Source organism: Pteropus alecto, unplaced genomic scaffold (genome assembly GCF_000325575.1).
Source record: "Pteropus alecto unplaced genomic scaffold, ASM32557v1 scaffold477, whole genome shotgun sequence".
Classification (NCBI taxonomy): domain Eukaryota; kingdom Metazoa; phylum Chordata; class Mammalia; order Chiroptera; family Pteropodidae; genus Pteropus; species Pteropus alecto.
In genome coordinates, this window is record NW_006440643.1 from 214,483 (window position 1) to 229,653 (window position 15,171).

The 15,171-nt window shown below is 38.6% G+C and overlaps 1 pseudogene; it reads right to left on the reverse strand.

Moving 5' to 3' along the window:
• Positions 1-2,045: 2,045 nt before the first annotated feature.
• Positions 2,046-2,164, reverse strand: LOC112484577 (annotated as a pseudogene).
• Between the last annotated feature and the right edge of the window lie 13,007 nt (positions 2,165-15,171).

The following is a 15,171-nucleotide window of genomic DNA, read 5'->3' on the forward strand; positions in this document are numbered from 1 at the left end:
ATGCAATGCAAATAGTTTTTAAACTAAAACCACAAAGCTTGCTAACATGAAAGAGTTTACAAAGCGGATGATGCAGGAGAATGGCTCAAACCATTGGCAAAGCCAAAATAATGTGGTAGATCAAAGAACAAGTGTTGGCGAGGATGTGGAGAAAAGGGAACCCTCCTGCACTGTCGGTGGGATTGCAAATTGGTACAGCCACTATGGAAAACAGGCTGGAGGTTCCACAAAAAATTAAAAATGGATCTACCTTGTGATCCAGCAATTGCACTTCTGGGTATTTATCTAGAGAAAACCAAAACAATTCGTAAAGATCTATGCAGCCCTATGTTCGTGGCAGCACAATTTACAATAGCCAAGATATGGAAGCAACCTAAGTGCCCATCAACAGACGATTGGATAAAGAAGTTATGGTTCATATATACAATGGAATATTACTCAGCCATGAAAAAGAGAAATCCTACCATTTGCAACAACATGGATGGACCTAGATGTTGAGTGAAATAAGTCAGACAGAGAAAGATAAATACCATATGATTTCACTTATATGTGGAATCTAAGGGACAAACTAATCAAAAACAGACTCACAAATATAGAGGACAAACTGGTGATGGCCAGAGGAGAGGGGGTTTGCGGGGCTGGGAGAAAGGGGTGAAGGGTTAAAGAAGTACAAATTAGTAGTTGATAGATGGTCACGGGATGGGGAGCACGGCATAGGGAATGCAGTTAGCATTAATGTAATGGCTAGGTGTAGAGCCAGAGGAGAGAAAGAGCAATTAGGGGGATCATTTTATAAACTATATAAATGTCTAACCAATGTACTGTATACTTGAAACTAATTATAAAATAAAGTTAAAAATAGAGAATGTGGTAGAGTTAACATTGGAAGAAGAGAAAAATTAACAGGGATGCTGTGGAATACTCTGGGTGTATGCAAATACATTATCTAGGACAAGAGTCATTTGGAGTGCATGTCTTGTGTCTGCTTCTCACCTAACAGCAGCATTCCCATCCTCATCTCCAAATGAAGGGTAACAATATGCCACCCTAAAATGTGTCTCTCTGGCATAAGTATTATTTTGAACTAATGGTTTTTGATAAAAAGCAGCAGACTCAAGAGCAGCTCTGAAAATAGAATTTAGTGCTCGCTTAGGCAGCACATATACTAAAACAGTAGAATTCACTTTTGTAAAAGAAATTTACATTTATAAGGGAAATACCTATTTTTAAGGTTGCCTCCCTCTGTGTATCAGGAAGACAAACTCTTATCAATGGAGAAGGCAACCTGACCCTTGTTTACTGTCCTTTTCCTGGTCACCTCCCACAACTGGCCTCTCTAACCCTCAACATCTTTGCCTTTAGCTGAAGATAGTATTTAAGGTGCTGGCTTGGGCCATTTCAGGGAGTGAGTTTTCCAGGGTCTCTCCCATGTATACATAAGGTATACATGTTATGAAACTTATGTTTTTTTCCTGTTTATCTGTCTTTTGTTATAAAAGTATCAGCCAAGAACCTATAAGGGTAGAGGTAAAGTGATTTTTTTTTCTCCTCTGCAATGTCATAAAATGAGGTTCGATAAAAGATTTGAATATCAAGGGCTTTAGAGAAGTCTTTGGGGGAAATTGATGAAATCCTCAAATGTTTTTGTGAAGATGACCTCCTTTATGACTGTGCCTGAAAATCAGCTGTGCATAAAGGGCCCTATAAAACTATCCTATAGTTTTTCCGGAACAATTAAGCCAAAGAAAAATCAATGTGTTACCATTCATTTTAAGAATATATAGCAATTTATATTCTGAATTTTGAATATGAGAGTGTATAAAATTATTTTCCTACTTTTTAAAACAAATTGATTTTCTTTTTCAGAATGAAATCATAGTCTAATCTTTTTTTAATACTAACTGTGACACCTGTTTCCTATTTCGCGTGAATTTATTTTATTTTATTTTATTTATTTAATTTTTTTTTAGGCGAGGCAACCCTTGGGTGACCTCACAAATTGCAAGGACCTTGTCAGCTTACAATCCCTTATTTTTTATTTTTTACCCGTACAGCTCCTGGTCTTCCTAGGTGGTCTCCCATTCAAGTACTAGCCAGGCCCAATCCTGCTTCGCTTCCGAGATCAGAGGGGATCTGGCTTGTTCAGGGTGGCATGGCTGTAGACTTCACATGGATTTATTTTAAATGGCCTTCTTCAGATATAAATTATCCTTGGATAATAAAGACTTCTAGTATTTATGAAGCACTATGATAAGCATGTATAGAGAGATCAGTAAGCACAGACAGAAATGGGAAAATAGTTGAAACTGAAGGATTCTACTTTTGAAATATACTTTATGCGTCCGCACATTTCCTGTTGATATTTTACTGCAATACTCTTTTGAGTTAGATGCTGTCAGGGTTTTTAACCTGTAGGTACACGATAATGATGATGACAAATAAGTGACAATGACGATGATTGGTTTCTGAATTGGAGATAAACACCCAGCTCATATTAGCTGTCCAAAATGCTGGAAGCCCAAATTTGCTTCCTGTCTCTGACCTCTGATTTCATCCCTTGCTCCAAGGCAGACAGCCCCATGATTCACCTGAGTCACCTCCATGTTCACCAGATCATTCAGGGCCTTGAGGACTGCAGGCTCCTAAGCCACTCCTCTTGTTGGGAGAATCAACAAACCAGGGAAAAAGTGGACCGCAATAAAGTTAATTTGTATATCAGGACCCACAGAATGGCAGCCACCCCAGTGGCCCAGCCCATGCCACAAATCTAAACCTGAGTCGATCTGCACTTACAGGAGACACCTGGCAAGAAAACCTTATACCCACCAATCGCAATCGTTCCACTCAGCTTTAGCTAGCTTACCTTACCCTAGAAGATAAGGCCTTCTAGTCCTATAAGGAAATCCCTGACCTCCTAGGCCATCCTACCGTTTCTGCATTGCCTCTTCTAATGCTCCATAGAACTCACTCTTGCCCAAAATACCTTGGGAAGAGAACGCCTCTGCTTGTGAAGCACCGTACTGCCCCAATCCATGGGTTGTTTTGAATAAAGGATACTAAACTCATTACTACACTGTTATTTTTGTCATTTGACAAGTGTTTGCTGATAATTCTAGAAAGCCTTCTCTGGGGCCAGCATTCGTATTCATTCCAGTTCCTTTCCTCCACCTTTTAGAAGCCTCGATTCTGGGTGATGGAAACCCAAGATCCAAAAGTAGATTAGCTGAGGCTGCTACTCTGGCGATAAATGCAGAATACTGGGATTCTAGTCCTCACAATGAAGATGTATGAATGTGGTGGATTTGGAGTCCAGTGACTAGGAGTGAAGCAGATGCCCCTTTACGCATGTCCTATTGGAGATACTTCAAGTTCGGAGTTGGGGACACTGACCCAGTGATGTCACATTGCTCTTCTGTAAACTTATTCTTACTCCTATTTTACTTTCCTGCTGCTAAGTCTCTAGATGTTGTCCAACTGCTACGATGCTGTTGAAGGTTGGTGGTTTTAAGGCACATTCAACCTGTAGCCCAAATACTTCTGGCTTCTATCGGGGCCACTCACAGTACAGAGTCACATTGCAAAAAGACTCAACTGACATTTTAAAAAGTATGAGAACCGTATATAACTTTACAGAAATCTCTTAGACTAAGGGGAATATGATTCATAGCACACACATTTCTAAAAATCACCAGAATCATCCACCTCTACAGTGTCGCTTGTCACAGGATGACAGTACTCCAGCTCCCCTCCCCCTCCCCCAAACCCCTTTAAGTCTTACCTGAAGGCCCCTGGCTCTTCTCCACCTCAGCCTTTTCCTTTCAGGATTGCTTCTTCTGGAAGAATCTCTTTGCTTTCTTCAACGTAAAGCTGCTGGGCCTTCCCTTCCTCCGAGTCCTGTCTCGCTGCTCCGGGAGGGGAAACAGGGCCAGCTGCGAAGGCTCGTTTTTCCTTCATAGTACCTTGATATTTAGGTACTCCGAAAATTTCGTCCATGTCACAATCGGATACTACCTTGAGCAAAAATTCTTCTAAAATTATTTTTCACACGATTCTGAACATTCTCCTGAAGTTTCTCTCCAAAGCAGGTTTGGCAAGCGTTTTCTGTAAAAGACCAGATAGTGAGTGTGCTTGGCATTGCGAGTTACACGGTCTCTGTGGCACCTACTGAACTCTGCCACGCTGGCAGGAAAGCAGCCACGGACACCGTGTAAGTGAAGGGTGCCTACGCTCCCGTAAACCTTTATTTTCAAAGCAGGCTGGCGAGGCCTGCTCTGAAACTGTGGCTGTGTGTCAGTACCACGTGGGGAGCTTTTAAAACTCCTGGTGCCCAGGCCACACCCCAGACTAATTAATTTAGGATATCTAGGGTGAGACTCACATCAGTACCTTAAAATTCCTCAGGTGAGTCCAAACTGCAGCCAAGGTTGAATCCACCTGCTCTAAAACCTCTCAGGAGCAAGCCAGCTGGAAATCGATTCGTTCTGTATCCCGATGTGAAGCATCATGACTCTGGTCCTGAGTGGTTGCAGGTACGCATAGATATTGCCCCACCCCCACACCTCGGGGTGGCCAGTGGGGTCCCCTGGGAGCGGCCCCATCACTTTACCCCAGGGGGCCCTGAATATGTGATCATTTTCCACATGTGCTTTGACCTGGAAAGTTGGGAAGCTGTGACTTAGCAAATGAGCACCCACAAATGCAAACGCTATGTCAAAGCTACCGAAATTCCTTGAACAGGGAGAAGTAGAGAATTTTTTTTTTTTGATAAAGCTAAATTTAATTATTCACTCTCTTCTAAACTGAGAAATATCAATGCATTCAACTGCTGCTTATTCTTAGTCCTACACGCTGCATTTAAAACTGTGATTTTAACAGGATTGTCTCTCTCTAGTGAGATTAAAAGGAACTTTGTATTTTTTGCAAGTAGATCAGAAATTCAGTCCACAGTCAAGCTTCTTTTCAAACCTTCCAGAGCACATCTGAGTTTGCTAGTGGAGGACTGGATTAGACTAATACTTCCCTATTTTAACAGAGCCCAGGTTCTAGCAGATGAAAATGCTGCTTTTAGTCATTCTAAACTCCAACTGTCCACGACTGTTTTACTTAAGTACACTTTCGAGAGACAAACTCTTTGTTGGTAGGACCCTATTGTACCTGATTTACTGCTTCCCTGATGTCATTTAAGAAAGCCTTGCAGCTGGCCATCAGCCAGGAGACAAATCAGCTGCTTTTCTCTTCCTTGGCAAGCCTAGGACTGTCATGTACTTTCACGTGTCTTTGAAACATCGACCTAACAAGAAAGCATTTCACTAGGATTTCAGAGCTGGCTAAAATACTTTGTCCAGTATCGGGCTAGGATTATGAAGATCAAGGAGACAGTGAAACCCTGTGCACGTCCCTTTCTCCCTTCTCTTGCTTCACATTGGCTCGTGGACTTCGGGCTGAGTCCCTGCAAAGCCAGCTCATTAACTCATGTACGTCTCACAGGTAGCTCAAGTCGTACGCACTCCCTAGGACTCACCGGTTTGATTCCAGAATGCTTATACGCGTTTACCGATGCAAGCTCAAGCACAGTTAAGGATCCTGGGAGAAAAGAGAGCAAGTAGGAGGTCTTTTTGGCATCTTGAAAGGCTCTTTGGAGAATTTCTCATGAGGGCAATGACTCAAGGTGGTCCTCTCCAAATTTTCAGCTCTTTCTCTGGCAGCTCTAGAAGAACATAAGAACAGTGATTTATTTGGAGGGTTGGCAGGGCCTCAGAGCTATGTTGGCAAAGAAATTCATATTATCTTGAGAAAATATTATTCGTGCATATACAAATGGGGGAAGGGATCTGATGGAGATTGGGGAGGGAAATAAAGTCTTCCCATTTGTTAGCTTCTCCTCATCCCCATAACCCTTGGCACTACTACTGAGTCCTTCAGATTCCCAGCCTGCGTGATCTTGTATATGCCTGGCATGGGCTGGGCATTCTGCAGTGGCTAGCTCTGGCTCGAGTGAAGAATCAAGTAGCAATGGGAGTAGGAAAAAGGTATGCTGCAGAGGGTAACAGGTTCCATTGGTATCTTTACTCAGACTTTTCTAGAAGCCCCACTTTCTGTCTTTTGCGTAGTCAAGCCTCATCTTTCCTACTAACTTTTGTCTTGACCATAAAGCATCTCACAGCTATCCCAGGACTCAGTAATGGGCCTTCTTCAGACTTTCAAATTTATTCCTGAAATGAAAACAGCTACTCTACTTAGTGAAGGGAAGACTCTGGCTTGTGTGTACCCATGTTCCTCCTGGGCTAAACTCTGAGACACCTTCATGAAACTCCCAGGGCTAAAAATATATATAATAATTGAAAATTGAAAATCATTAGCTTCTACCATTTTTCTGGCATGTAACATAAAATACTTTGTGTTGTGTTTTACATGTTGGTTTTCTATATTACAGAAATTATATATAGTCACTGCAAAAATTTGGAAGACATATACAAAAAGAAAAAAAAGTGAAAATCACTGTAATCCCCAGAATCCGAGATGAACACCAGTAACATTTTAGACTTGGTCATTTTGACCATTAATCCATGAATTTGTACGGGTATCTAGGCTATATACTGACTTAATACTAACATTTTTAAACCTATGAATGAATATGAATAATTTTCATGTCATTATTTTTATCCAAGATCATTTTTCCAAAGTCTTATTGAGATGTAATTGATATATAATAAACGACACAAATTTAAAGAGTACATTCTGGTGGCTTTTAACATATGTACATACTCATGAAACCAACACTGAGATCAAGATAATGAATATATTCATCGCCCCCAAAAGTTTCTTGTGCCTCTTCGTAACCTCACTTTCTCCCCTCTCCTCCAGGCAACCACTGGCCTGTTTTCTGTCACTATAGATTCGTTTTTTCCTAGAATTTTCTATAAATAAACTCATACACTATGTACTCTTTTTGTCCAGGTTCTATCAGCATGTCATTGTCATTGTGGTATCAATAGTTCAATCCTTGTAACTACTGAATAGTATTCCATTGTACGGATATACCAAAATTTGTTTATCCGCTCACACGCTAATGGACATTTGGATTGTTTCTTGTTTGAGGCCATAACAAACAAAGCTGCTTTGAGCATTCATGTACAAGTCTTTGTACGGTCATACGTTTTCTTCTTCCCTGGATCCAAAGTGATTTTAATGGCTGTATAATACTCCACTGTACGAACGTACCACAGTTAATTTAACCTCGATTTTTGATGTTTAGATTGACTCTTAATTTGAGTTCTCTGAAAGCAAGTCTAAGGTGAAGATTTGGGGGTGCATGTAATTTATATGAGAGGTGATCCCAGGAGGCAGAGCAGAAGGGGTAGGGAGAGTGAGTTAGGGAAAAGAACAAAGCCAAAAAGTGTGTTAGTGAGCTGTTGATCACTGTGAGCAACTGGAGGTCAATCCCATGGGGTCCTTAGAATAGTCCCCGAAATGGTCTCACTGGAGGAAGGAGAAGTTGGGGCATTCATTCCCCATCTCTTTCTCCCATTGGTGGAGGGTGGTTCCCTGGGAGTATTAACTATCCCTCTATTCTCTGCTACCTTTGATGCAGGCAGAATGGCCTTCTGTGGCATTCGAGAAAGTCCTGAAGCAGAAAGGCCTTGAGCCATCAAGGTGAGCCTGGGGTGGGAGGCTGAGGCCACGCATGCATGGAACTATCTACCACAGGTGCGCTAAGAGCAGGAGCCTGAGGGGGGTGGCATGGAGCATACACGTGACTGCTTCGGTGGTTTCCTGTCTTGTTACACAGCATCAAACACCTTTGCAGTTACACTTTGATATATGCCCTTGATCATTTCCCGGAGATAAGTTCATCGACATGGAGTTGTTCGGCCAAGGAGGATGCCCATTTGAAGGATTTCATCCCAGTAACATTACTCCCTGGAGAGGCTTCGATTTACCTTCTGAAAGGTTGTGTATGAGGGTGTCTGTTTCTCTGCTCCTTTGCCAATACTAAGCATTTTCACTAAACAAACAAGCAGACACTTGTCAAAATGCTTTACATTTTATGTCCAATTACAAACTCCATAAATTAAGAGACTATACCTTATTCATCAGACACTGTGTTCAGGAATGAACATACTTAAAGCACAAAGATTTGTCTAATTTTCGGGCCTCCCAAAATTAGCCCGTAAACAGACTGTGTCACTTTTCCCAGTCATCCCCTTCCGATATGACTCCCTGACTTGCCAGGCGACTGCCACTTTGCTGTTCACCAGCACTGGGTCCCAGGCAGCATGTTCCTCAAACTTTGCCAGGCTGGTTTGATGCTGGGTCCATGTTTATCCCTGAACCTGACCTCTGTCTTCTATGTCTCTGGCATAACTCCTTGTGTCTTACCTGACAGCTCATCTTCATTGGAGCCTATCATGTAGTCAGGACATATGAGACTTTTGAAGCCTCGGTAGTCCCAGAACCCAGGTCAGTGGCCCTGGCTACAGACTAATATGTCTGGTGTGGCTCAAGAGGCTACTTCAAGACCCTGAATCTTAATTAATTAAGATACATAGGAAGAGCTTTCTTAGCAGAGAGAAAGAGAGAAACAGTTGTTGGCATTTCATTTTGGACACGGAGCATGATTGCATGCTCCAGGCCATGACCCAATTATATTGCAGAGCTCCTGGGCTCTCCTCTGTCCTGGCTTTCACCTGCTGGGCTGGCGCCGCCTGTGGCCATGACACTTGGCTCTCCCCTTCCCTGACAGCTGTGCTCCAGCAGGTGGTGTCAGCTACCTCATCACCCAGCTGTCTACACTGACATTTGATCACTTGAAGCTCTTCATTTGCTTCCATGTGCACATTTTGCCCTCTGTCAGCTCACCACCTAGCAGTTGTTTACAAATCTGTGAGTGGCCATTCCCCTGACGTACACGCTCGGCTTTGCAGGGCTGACCGCAGTCATCTGTCCTTCGACACCCCCAGATGGCTACATTTCAGGACTTTGTTTGACCAGCTCTTTGGCTTCAGGGTAAGGATGTGAAGCAGTGAGTGAAAACAATCCGTGGACAGAGAATAGAAACAAGGACAAACCTGGAAGCCTCTGAGGTATTGTTTGAGAGAATAGACAGTCCTGATGTCAGAGACAGACCCCATGGGATCCCAAACATTTTCTTTTCCAAATAATCTCTACTTAATGAACGGCAATTTTACATTTTCCGTATTTTTTGGCCTATTGAACAGACTATAATGACAGATTGACAGACTATGGACCTGGATGTGTGCGATCAAGGGAAACTGAAATTGTCCAAAGGGCACGTCCAGTAAATATGGTACTACTGTGAAGAAGGAATATGAAAGAAGAGGTACAGAGAAAGAGAACTGTCTTTCCTCCTCTCAAATCGTCATCAATATGAGAGTTCAGAGAAAAGAAAGTATACAAAAATCTGTAACTGTTCATAAAATCAGTCATACCCAATGTTTCCCACCCCAAATACAAAACATTCTTGAATAAATTATAACAAAAATGCTTCTAAAATAATAGAGGAACTCAAAAATATGAATGTGAAATCCACGGATACCAGGAAGAAGAATCTCTAAAGCAACAAAAAACAGCACAAACAATATTAGGTAGCAAAAAGAAACCCAATAAAGATATAAACATCATTAGTAGTTAGTTCACATTGAAACAACAGTAAGAGTATTTATAACTGGCAGATTAATAGACATTTTCATCTTTGACAATGTAAACTAGTGGCAGGCAAGGATTAAAGAAGAAAATGGAAACTCTCGCTGACTGGTCATAGGATCAAGTTCTTTTATTTTTTGCCCTGATAAGAATATATTTTAATACTGATCATATCCCACATCCAGTCCTAAATACGGCATATATTTTTTTCCCAATATATTTAAAAGACTGTAACAATTTCTTATACTTATCCCTCATTTGTCTCTTAAGAAACTTTTCCTCAAACATATTTATCATCATCATGAAAAGCTTTTGATTTCAATCCATACTCTTCAAATGGGCCCTCTCCATATTCTTTTTTGTTTTAGCATTTTTGTAATTATTATTATTTTTAAATAATCAAGCTTTTTAGTCTAGTACTTTTATAAAATGTAAAATCACATGTTTGCAGATCATGGAAATATCAAATTATGATAAACATTTCTAAACACCTACTCTCAAGTTCTGTACTAATCTCATCATGGACCAGACTCTAAATCCATGGACGGAGGATGAGTTGAAAGTATCTCTTAAAATTAAGCAAATTGAAAAAAATATATATGTTTACTTTATACTTCAACAACCAATTTCTAGAAATCTAAATGTATATCGGTTCAAGATAGAAGGAAACAACCTATAAGTATATATTAATAGGGGGAAGGACAATTATAGAATGGCCATATGGTAGAGGATTATTCAGCTGTTGAAGAAAATAAACAATATTTATATAGGGCTCACATTATTCACATATATGCATATGTTTGAAAAGCACAGAACACAAGTATAGAAATACATGTATGTATATGTAGTACGTACGTGTATGACACGCATACTCCCAAATGGTTAATGGTGTTTACCTTTAGTGATAGAATTGGTGGGAAACTTGGATCTCATAAATTTTATTCTATAACAATATTTCTGTTTAGAATCTTTCTCAGTCTGTCACGTGGAGCAATCACTGCAGTTTCCATTTATTCCTGAGTATGTCATCAATGACAAGCAGCAGCATGTAAGGAACACCCAAGTGTCTGCTGGAGTAGAAACTCCAGGCTTCTCGGAAAGCAGAAGTGTCCAAACATGTGGCCACATCCAGAAGAAGCAACCCTGTCTATTAGGGCCTCCCCAGAATCCAGCATAAACAGATTCTTTCTGGCCCTGACTAGGTTCCCTGCTCTGTGCCAGGGGCTGCAGAAACCAGGCCCAGGGTGTCAGACGTGTTTGTACAGGCTGGGCCATCTTTACGGGGAGCTTACCAGCTACCTAGAGAATCCAGACAAAACACAAATGAAGCCCTTTAGTCAGCACCATGCATTACTGAATGTAGAACAAAAATCGGAAGCAGGATCCCATTAAAATGAGAAAGAAAACAAAACTTTCTACACCATTGTATTAGTTAATACAATTCTAGAACAGATATAGGAACATTGTTCTTAAAAATGAGAAAAAAAGTATTATTAGAAGATGTTACAATTTCCTATTGAGAAACCCCCAAGATAATTAAAAAGTGGTTACCTTTATGGAAGTTTAATAAAATAGCTGGTTAAAGATAAGTGTACAAAAGTAACAGCTTTCCTGCCCTCCCCAAGGTAACTAATTACAAGTATATGACATGTTGGGAGAATGACACTCTACCTCAAAATATCCAGGTATAACCCTAATTTAAAAAATGAATCTATGTAAGGAAAGTTGCAAAATTCTCTGAGAGCTCAAAGAAAATATGAATAAATGAATACATAGCCCATGTAATGGGATAAGAAGACTGAATATTACAGAAATTTGTTTTTTCCAAGTTAGCAATATTAATTTAACACAACTCCAAGGAAATTAATTGAACTACTCTGCTAGGTATTGAAGCATAATGCAATTTTTTTATGATTGTTACTTTTATTTTATATTCGTTTCTATTTTATATTAGTTTCAGGTATACAGTACAATGGTTAGACATTTATATACTTTATGAAGTGATAATTTTTTAAAAATTATGTCAGCAGATCCTGGTTTAATTCTTTCTTTAGAAAGAAATGCATTATTTCATTGTTCTACTTTTCCTGTGTATGTATATAGACACACACACATATAAAAAACTACAGAAATGGGAACATTATGACACTAGCATGAAAATGGATATATTCATCAATAGAAACAAAGTGATTGTAGAGAAATAATCTTAATATATATGAGAAGATAACGTATAATAAAGAAAACATCATAAACCAATGGTCAAGAGATTATTCATCAATGAGTTAAGAAGAGTTGACTATCTGGGGGAAAAGTATTATATTTGGATTTCACATTGTGCAAAGAGCAAAATGCAAATTATTTTAAAAATTGTAAAAAACAGTGCAGAAAATATTAACAGCTGAATATTTATTGGAATAGGGAAGGACTTTTTAAGCATAAGTGAGAGAGAGAAGTTAAAAGGAATACGATTATTATAAAGAAATAAGATTACAGGTATTTCCTTAATAAGAAAAGAAATAAAAGTATTATATTTGATGACATAAAATAGAAAATATTACATATCTATAATCTTTTTGACACAAATAAATTTTCTATTTGATGTCATCAAATATAATATCTAATATAATATACATCTATGATCTCAAGTAGGGTTTCTTCAATCACTAAATGAATATATTAACTTGTAGAATTCTATTAATATTCTCTGTCGTGTTATAAGATTAAAGCATATAAACCATATTTTTTCTCAATTAATAAAAGAATTCAATAAAAGTAATTGTGATAATTGCTTCTATCAGACCAGGAACGGAAGGGAATTTCCTTTACCTGAGAAGGTACACCTGTTATCAACTTTTCAGCAGAGATCATACTTTCTCAGAAACTTTGGAGTCATTCCATTCAGGACTGAAAGAATGAACTCATTAATCCTTTTGTATTGGAGATTCCAGATAAGTCAAACAAATAAGAGGTCTAAGAATTTTTTTAAAAGTGGTAAAGCAGTAAACAATATTTGTAAACAATATGATTATGTCCATAGAGAATTCCAAAGAATCTAAAACAAACTTTAAGACTGATAAGAAAGTGGTGGATACAATGTGCTGGATACAAAACCAACACACTAACATTTTTCACATTCCTACACAGAGTATAAAAAATTAGAAAATGTTTTCGAATAAAGTTCTCATATAACATAGCCACAAAAACTATAAAATACCTATGAATACATTTACGCAAGATGTGCAAAACCTTTTATGGAGAAAATTACAAAACAGCACTGAAGGATGCAAAAAGATGACCTGATTATATACCAAGATATGGCAGGTTCATGGAAGGAAAGACAAGATCAGGAAGATGACATTTGTCTCCATATTAGTCTACAAATGCAATGGAATTAAAATAAAAATTCCAACAGGGTTTTCCATGGAATTTGATGAGCTGAACTTAACATTTCATAGGACAGAAAAGAGACCATAATAGTTAGGATTCTCTAGAGAAACAGAACCAGTGAGATACAAAAGAAGATTTATTATGAGAAATTGGGAATTGGCTCACATGATTATGGAAGCTGAGAAGTCCCAAGATCTGCTGTCTGCAAGTTGGAGACCCAAGAGAGTAGGGAGCTAATGGCTTATGTCCCAGTCCAAGGGCAGGAAAAGGCCAACGTCCCACCTCAAACAGGCAGGCAGGAAGGGAACAAATCCTCCCTTCCTCTGGATTTTGATCTATTTAGGCCTTCAACAGATCAGGTGATGCCCATCCACAATGGGGAGGGCAATCTACTACACTGAGTTCATCAAATCAAATGCTAATCACATCCAGAAACACCCTCAGAGACACACCTGGAAATAATGTTTAATCTGGGCACCATGTGGCCCAGCCAAGTTGACACATAAAATTAACCATCACAATAGTTAAGACATAGCCAGAGAGCTTGCTCTACCAGATATCATGACTTATTAAAAAGATATAGTAATACAGACAGCACATTATTTGAATTGGACAAAATAGACCTGGCATATATAGAGACTTGATGCAAGACAGAAAAGACCCTATAAATCAGTGTGGAAAGTATAAGCTAGTCAACAAACGAGTCTGAGAAAATTAGTTATCCTTCTGGAAAGCAAATTAAGTCACTATCTTATACTTCACAAAGATAAATTCCAGATAGACTAAATATCTAAATGTCAAAAGAAACCATGAAAACTTCTGGAAGAAAATAAAGGAAAATCTTTTATAATTTTGAATCTTTGGAGGAGTCTGTGGACAAGCACAATGAAATAAACCCCTTAAGGAAAAGGTAGACAAATGTAACTACACTAAAGTTATAAACCTAAATACAACAACAAAACACCTTAAACATAATCAAGACAAGTCATATACAGGCAGAAGATATTTGCAATACATACAATCAACAAATGTTAGTATTTAAAATATTTTAAAAATTTTTACAATTTAGCAAGAAAAAGACAAATACCCCGAAATGGGCAAAATATATCAAGAAGCAAATTCACAGAAGAGGAAACCTGAATGTCAAATAAATGAAAAGTTGCTCTACTTCTCTAGTTACCAGAAAAATGCCGTCTCATAGCCAATAGATTGGCAAAATGAAGAAAAAGGAACTTTCATACATTGCTGGTAAAGATGTTACTTGATAAATCATGATGGAGTGGAATTTTTCACTCCACCTTTGTGGCTACGTAACCTAGAGAAGTTCTCTGAGCTGTACACAAGGAATGACACATCAGATTATTCTCTGCATCATTGTTGTGATGGTGACAAATGGAAATAACCTAAATATTCATCAGCAGAGGACAGGTAAGTAGATTGTACTATATTCAATAATGGACTATTATAGAGCAGTTTATAAGAGGGAACTAAAGCAAAAAGGGTAAAACGCATCAAAACAACGAATGAAAAGGCAAGCTGCTGAATGATACTTCATATGATGCCATTTTCAAAATTATGGCCTTATGAATAATGCATAGATGGTAATAGTATAAAATATGCAGAGGACTGATGGGTAATCTCTCCAGCAAAAGGAAAGGGATAAATCAGGAGTAGACGAACATCAAGATGTTTACATCTGAGTTTTGAGCATGTAGATAGATGTCTGTTCTATCACTTTCTATATTAACATATGTGTGAAGTATTTTATAATAAAAATGGAAAATTTGTTGCTTGTACTTTACAAAATTCTTTCAGCTGGTGGAAAGTTTATGGCAGAAATATATCCCCTAGAACATTTTCCATTACATTTGCTTCAAAATAACAGCTATTTGCTGACTTCTTATTCAGTGATATGAATAATTGATATTTTCTCAATCTTACATACAGTAAAAATAAAAACATCTTTAGAAAACTTTACTACTCTTATTTATCATAATATGAATTCTAAGCTAAAAACTGTAAGTTGGCCTTGCAGTTTCAATATGCGTGCCTTCCCCTTCCCAGCCCCCAACTCTAAATTGTAGCTTTTAAGTCTGTCCTGGATAGAAATTCCAGGGTCAC